Consider the following 8,323-nt stretch of genomic DNA (forward strand, 5'->3'; position numbering starts at 1 on the left):
GGATACCGTGCGTGAGGCCGCAAAGTGATATGAGGTGTTACCGGCTAGATCGATGTGACATCGAGTCGGGGTCCTGACAGCGGAGCTCGCAAGCACAGCGAGGGGTCGAGGGGGAGACGGTGGCCGCGGCGTTACGGTGGCGCGGCTGCGGCTGCGCTCGGCGAGTGAGAGAGAGCAGAGGGGAGGAGGGGGTGCAGAGAGAGAGAGAGGGGCGGTCAGGGGGGGGTGTCGTGGCTTCACCAGGGCGTCGAGGGGGAAGCGGCAAGCAGGAGGTGGCCGGGACGCGTGCCGGCGTGCTGCGGCCACACACCCTCGTGCCCACTTGCACGAGGTTGAGGATGACTGGCACATGGGCCTGGTGGGCTGGCTTCTCTGCTGGGCCAGGTAAGTAACAGGTACCCCCTCCTTCTCTGTTTCTATTTTAATTGTTGTTTTCTATTTATTTCAATCTGTTTTGATTTAGTTCAAGCACTAAACCATTTTTGTTTCTTCCAATAATTTTTGCAGGGACCGAAAGTAATATTCTAGAGCCCCTCACAAAATATCAGAATTATTGAAGCATTAAAAACATATATAACATATATTTGCTCCAACTCAAATACAATATGTGTTAATTCAAAAATCCAGAATGGCCTAGAAATATGTGCATCATTTTTGGCAGAGGTTTTCACCTTTACCAGAAATCATGAACATTTTCAGAGGGCATTTTGGGTTCATTGAAAAAGATTTTATTTTGACCCAAGTTGAATTGATTTAATGCTAGGGTTTGAGCATCCCCATTTCAATTTTAGGCAAAATTTAAACATGATGCAACACATGACTAGCTAGCTCAGAGCAAACCAGAAGCTAGGGATGTGACAACTCACCCCCATTAAACAAGAATCTCGACTCGAGATTCAAGTGTAGGGTAGGATGAAAGGGAAACGCAAACTAGTACAATCTTCACGATCCAGGTTGCACTTCAAATGAACGTTGATTTGAACACCATCTTTGTCTTGTCGTCTTGCTCTGAGAACTCCAGCTAGTCATGACAAGAAGAGGAAAGGAAAACTCTGGAAGGATCGGTCTTCTCGAAGGTCGAACAACTCAGGATTAACTCCCGGAATGTGACATAGCAACATCTCTCGAGCTGAGAGACGAAGCATACCTCCAGAGGGATGGAGTGGAGCAGGTGACGAGGTTCACTAGGTAGACAACAATTCCACACCTAAGAAGGTGGTAAACGATTGTCAACGTAGCGAGGAGTAGAGTTGCCATGATACCACGACGAAACATCCTGGAGGAGGGTGATTCGTAGGTTATTTACTTAAGTGGCAAAAAAAATTACCTTTGATATAGAGATCATTGAGACTCTCTATATCATCCGAAGGCGAATCACAGCAATCGATTGGCGGGGTCGGTAGAATGGCATACTTGGACTTGGATGATGTGGATTACCTTGTTGAAGACAACGTAATGGATGAATTTGCTTATCACCGGAAATGGAAGAGACCCATGGTAGAATGGCACATTGGCGGTGCAGGCTGGGAACAAAATGCAAATGCTGGGAATGATTCTGGTAACTGGGGAAAAACCCAACAATAGAGAGTGAAATCACTATTTGAAAAGATCATAGCATTGCCGAGGAAACTGAGAGCAAACCCAGTTAGTGCTGATGATAACACCTAGCGCTTGTGCGTGCTCTCAAGAACTTGAGCATTTCCATATTCATCAAGGTTTTACCAACATCCGTGTCAAGGATCCTGGCAACACAACATACCACCATGATGAACAACGATGGACGATGCAGATGCATAGGAAGATAACATCAACTCAGATTTCATCCTAGCGAGGCCAAGGAAACAAAATCTGGATGATCGACCGAGAGACATTTAGCACTCCGCTTCTAATGTTCTCCATGATGTGATAGCATAATCCATTCATAGATATGGTTTGATATCTAGAACATCAAGTAAAAAGGTCGGACTTCGGAACACAGAAATCCATAGGGGCAACTAGGGAGTAATCCTACGAAATCCCTATGGGGAGGTGGCCAACTTCCTCAAACAAGATACTATAATAATAGGTCTACCGGATGGGTGTGTTGGCCACGACATCCACCTTGCCGGTTATTGAGAGACCAATATTATAATTCTTGGGAAATGTTCCAACCATCACATCTGCCTGAGATTCAGATCTGGTTGGTGTCAGGATATCCCAGACTCATCAAGTCTAGAAAGAAAAATGAAAGTTTGCAACACAAATCGACGAGATAATGTTGCGGGATTCTCGGGGAGTGAGCTACGATAGTAAGCTCCAAAACATGAGCTGGTTCTGCTACAAACAGGCGAACACGTTGTCCCAGACAAGCATGGCCACGTAGCAGTCTTATAATTAAACACTACCGAGTTCAAGTGGAGAACCATCATCGAGGATATCGAAGTCTTTACGCAAGTCCATGGATTAGATCCCAAGCATAGACTTCTTTTCCTTGAACAAGTCAATCAGTGGCTTAGTGTGCTAGGGACACATATAGAATGAAGGTTGCAAGTCTCCAGACTACAGAATACTTCGCACGTGTGCATGACTGATTTGGGATGATTCCAAAGGAAACAAAACAATCTTTCTCAAATTCACGGCGGCAACTTTCACCAAATGCACGTGTATAAGAGGAAGTCACTCCTTTCATCAAACAAATACTTCATGAGCTAGCATGAAGAAAATGCTTTCAAAAGTTTCCAACACTAGCTTAATGTTCAACAACATCATGGAGGAGATAAGGATGTTGCCAATGGGCTCAACAACAATTAATCTAGGTTTCCTTTTAAAAGGAATTCCATAGTTAAGTGAACACGGTGATAGCATTGGTCAGACCAAAGATGTAATGGTGCATGCTCGAGGGATCAACCACGAATAAGACAACATTACGAGCATCGTTGGTACTGATTTGATTTGACGATAGCCCACACTCAAATCAAAGGATTGATAAGACAATAGGTCCAGCAACTGATCACAAGGACCAATCGATGAAGATATCATCTTTCTTCAGCACACCCTACACAAGAATATCCCTTTGGAACGAACTAAGTCAGGCAAGCTTTTATCTTCCAACTCTCCAAGTTGTTGTCTAGCTTAACCAACTAGCTCAGGGATATCTAACACCGATTTTTGGAGAGAAGGTGGTTCACAAGAACCCAACTTGATCACGAGATCAACATAGCGGTCAGGCGACAACCTGGTGATACTTCCGAGAAGAAATTTGGAATATCATGAACCACCGGTATGTTACTAAGCTCGAGAACAATCTTACTTTTCAGGGCAAGATGATATGATCAATTAAGCAAGGATTGGCACTATCCTAACTCACTGATCGGAGAGTGCACCAGAAATAAGGACTAGGTAGCACAATCAACCTTAGGGTGACGATTCAATAATCGACACGCTAAGAATGAGGTTATCGTCCATTTAACTACCAAGCAATGGAGTTGCTAGCAGTATTGATTTCACACGCCATGATTCATTTGTCGGCATTCCGGTTACAATAACACGGAAACCGAGAAATTATCAATGATGATCAGAAGTATTACTGCGTCAAGAATTCATAAGATGGTGTGCAATTCCCATGATATTCCTGATATAAAGATGGTAATACTTCAAGGTAGAACAGACCAGAAGCTGGATTGGCATTTTGATCTGCGGAATACAATTGCGTTGACCCAATCCTAGATATGGATGAGATTCTGGAGTTTGTTTGTCCTATTCATTCTGAAATAGAATGGCTTGGCGGACCACAAGGGTAATAGGCATCGACGAACGAATGCACGCATACTCTTGACTATCAATTGATAGGCGAGGGTCGGAAACAACTAAGATGGGACAACTCAAAAGAACATATGATTTTCTGAGTTGTGGATGCATGGATTAGCATGTCGAACGAAATTCAACATATTTCTTCCGGATAACCCATGCAGAAAGGTAGAACTGGCAGAGCCACAATATATAATGGAGAACTCATCAAGAATAATCCTGTTGTGATATTTCAGTTCAACGAGGAACTTCTGCCATAAGTAGTTCATGGTATTTGGAAGAAGAAGATACCACGGACTTCAAGGACTATCGCAAAGGTTACTAATATCCTAAAGGCACTAGCAATTACTATCAACATGAAGTAGGTAGAGTGAATCTCGGGTTCAAGAACCCAGGAACAGAATACCAATTACTAAGTAGCATCACAGGATGCTTTCGAGAATGATGGCCAGAATCATCACACTGGGAACACAAATCATGGCTAAATTACTAGATGATCCTCTAAGACACCTAGGGTCATAATAATATCTCCAACATATATGTCAAGGTAACGGAGTACCTCAACTCACTGATTAGTGTGGTTAATCTGGCCCATGGGAACATTGAAACGGGAAGAAAGGATTTGCAAATGCATCAGACTACTTAGAAACCTGGGATGACTCGGACAGCATAACGACTGTAAATGCTCAGAAAAGATTTGAGACATTCACAAAAATGGTGGCATAACCACTCAGAAGCACAATATCAAGGTTTCGAGATCAACAATTAACATACGGAAGTAGTAGGAACTGAACTGAGACTTAAATCCAACAATCTTATAAGTCCACTGATTAGTAACACGTGATCCTAATAGAAAGAAGAGATAGCCTAGTTCTTAATCCCTGTAGAAGAGAAGATGATGACTCAGATCAGAAGGCCATGAGGTATAAGGAGTAAAAAGAGCCTTACGTTCCATCCCACAATCAATTCCCTTATATAACTAAAGAATTTCTAGACTCAACTTCGACCAGTTTGGCTTGATAATCCTACAGGCAGTCAAGCTCTGATACCAACGCTGTCAGGACCCCGACTCCATGCCACATCGATCTAGCATGTAACACCTCATATCACTTTGCGGCCTCACGCACGGTATTCCCACGGGTGTCGCCTTACCTTTGCCCGGGACCGTTTGCGCCTTTTGGCACACGTATATGACAGTGTCGCTAGCATCCATATGATAAGGAGCCCGGGCTGACATGGCTAGTCGTAAACCCAAAGTGGCACAAACTTACAGGGACAGGCATCCATGACCCAGCATCGAACGTGTCGGTCATCAGCGAGTGAATCCAGGCTGTAGCACTGGGCTAGCAGGACTCCGGTGAACCGGGCTGTAGCGGGCTAACAGGACTCCGGTATTCATCGCGTGACATTTCCCCGAAGGGACAGACACAGGAACGAAGAAGGACACATGCCGGCCAGCCTAAGTGCTCCGGAGCAGTAACAAGCTACCATGGCTCGGTGGAAACACTAGGAGACATTTCCCGGTAAGAGAGGCTACTAAAGATAAACAACTAGATAGTCAGATCCCACACATACCAAGCATTTCAATAACATACACACAATATGCTCGATATGTGCAAATACAACATGGCATCACAACATGACTCTATGACTCAAGTAATTTATTCATTAGGCTCCGAGGAGCGAGATATTACAAACATAGGTATCATGACCCAACATTCAGAGTCTACAAGTCAAAGCACAAGCGGAAGCTATCATGTCTGAGTACAGACCACTATAAATGAAAAAGGCTGAGAAGCCTGGCTATCTACCAGATACTGCCGAGGGCACAAGATCATAGCTGAGGTAACAAGCTAAACGTCGAAGTCCAAGCGGAACTACTAGTGAGACTGAAGTCTCTCTGCAAAAACATAAAATAGGCAAACGTGAGTACAAATGTACCCAGCAAGACTTACATCAGAACTAACTACATATGCATCATTATCAACAAAGGGGTGGTGGGGTTTAACTGCAGCAAGCCAGCTTTGACTCGGTGGCTATCCTAAACTACGACTGCAAGCGACTCTTTTGAGGTGGCGCACACGAGTCCACATATTCACCATATCAATACACCACTATGGATCCGCTCCCGTCTCCCTACGAGAACGCCATCCATAGCACTCACGCTTATCTTGCGTATTTTAGAGTATCCACTTTCACTTGTCTATGAACTGATATAAGCAACCCAGAAGTCCTTTTCCGCGGACACGGCTATTCGAATAGATGATATTAACCCTGCAGGGGTGTACTTCTTCACACACGCTCTCACCACTTACCGCCGTTTACACGACATGTACTCGGCAACCTTCAAGCGGAAGCCCAACGTGGGTGTCGGCCACGGCCTGCCTAAACACTCAAGTCTCTAGTCCAGGTTTATCGCCTATTCGGGTTCCATCCATGAGGAGATCCGGCCGGAGTTTCGCTCACAGCCCCAAACGATGTGAACAGGGTTCCCGAGACACCAAACGGGCACCCGATACACCGTGCCACGTGCCTACCGCATCACAGCCCACCCCTACGGTCAGCGCTGCCCATGGCCTCCAGCATACTACAAACACCAGAAACTACTTGCAACTCCTGGACAGAGGACAAGGGTGATCAAGAAGCCGAGAGGGTCCATTGGTTTCGGGCGCAATGCGTGGTAGCAGCTAAATCATGGATCACAAACACAGAACTCAGTTCCTGAGGACGGCTGCAATGAGACAACCCACCATGTACTCCTACATGGCCTCTCACCGCTACCTTTACCAAAACGTGTTCACACACTTAGCTCACACACAGTAGGACATGTTCACACGCCTCTGATTCATCCCCGATGAATCAGACCTGACTCAACTCTAAGCAGTAGCAGGCATGACAAACAATCAAGAATGAGTAGGCACAACAGGGCTCAAACAACTCCTACTCATGCTAGTGGGTTTCATCTATTTACTGTGGAATGACAGGTCATGCAGAGGATAAAGGGGTTCAGCTACCGCAGCAAGTAACAGATGATTCGGTGTTGTCCTAATGCATTAAAAGAGAGCAGGAGCGAGAGAGTAGGATTGTATCGAAATGAACAAGGGGGGTTTTGCTTGCCTGGCACTTCTGAAGATAACATTGAGTCTTCATCAGTGTCAACGCTCGCATCATCGGTATCACGTCTATCGAGAGGGGACAAATACCGGCAACACAGAAGGGAACACAATCAATGCAATGCACAATATGATGCATGATCATGACATGGCAAAATGAATGTGTTTTGGGCTAATGCAACTAGCAACAGATTAAATGAAGTTGGTTTGAATACAAGATTCAAATTCAAACTCCATATGTGATTATTCAAATGCCATTTAATTGATTTGTGCTAAACAGCACCTATAAGTTGTTCTAACATGCATGAAAATGGTACAGATGGATTCCTTGAATTTTTCTGATAATTTTTCATATATAAATTATTTAATTTGGAGTTACGGTTAATTTTCTATGAATTTTAGAAGTTTATACAATTTTCTGGATTTTCTGATTTATTTTAAATCCAGAAAATCATTTAATGCGTCAGCATGACATCACCATGACCTCATCAGGTCAACGGGGCAGATTCAGGTCAAACCTGACCAGTGGGGTCCACTGGTCAGTGACTGGGGCTGCTTAGTGCCGCTGACGGGTGGGCCCAGTCAACGGCCACGCCAGCACGGTCAAAACTGACGCGTGGGGCCACTGCAATTAGACTAAACTAAACAGAAAAAATACTAATCCTAATTAGGCCCAGGGGCCCACATGGCAGTGGCTCATAGGGTGATTAGCCCCTAACTAAGTGGCCACATCGGCCTGCCGGAGTTTGGCCGGCGGTGACCACAGAGCACGGCGGAGCACGCCGGACTTGCGCTAGGGGCATCGGATTCGCGCGCTGAGGGCACCGGGGCGTAGCCCGGGCTCTCCCGCATCTGATGGGGTAGGTGGGAGGCTGCGGGGACGCCGGGGCTCGCCGGAACGGAGCTCGCAGCGGCGCCGGAGTTCGGTGAGTGCGGGGTTGGCACTGTGGTGCACGGGAGGGCGAGTTAGGATATGCGTTAGGCTCCTGGTGGCTTCCTGAGTGCGGTGACACGCTCCGAGACGAGCTCAAACGGCTGTAGTGACGGCGGTGACGAGGTCAGCGGCGGCCGGAGTTCGGCCGCGGCGGAGCTATGGCCTAGAGCTTGCAAACGCGAGGGGAGAGAGAGGGGTTCTGCATGGAGGCTCACCGCGGAGCTGTAGGGAGGGTTAGTGGGCTTGGGGGCGGCCGGAGTGCAGCGAATCGACAGCGACGATCTCCGGTGGCCGAGGAGGGGAACGGCGACGTGGGCGGCGATGCAGGGCTTCCGGAGGGCCGTGGATCGGTGGGGAGGAAGAGAGGGTCGAGGCGGAGCTCACAAGCACAGCGAGGGGTCGAGGGGGAGACGGTGGCTGCGGCGTTACGGTGGCGCGGCTGCGGCTGCGCTCGGCGAGTGAGAGAGAGCAGAGGGGAGGAGGGGGTGCA

The sequence above is a fragment of the Triticum dicoccoides genome, chromosome 2B, assembly GCF_002162155.2.
Source record: "Triticum dicoccoides isolate Atlit2015 ecotype Zavitan chromosome 2B, WEW_v2.0, whole genome shotgun sequence".
Taxonomy (NCBI): domain Eukaryota; kingdom Viridiplantae; phylum Streptophyta; class Magnoliopsida; order Poales; family Poaceae; genus Triticum; species Triticum dicoccoides.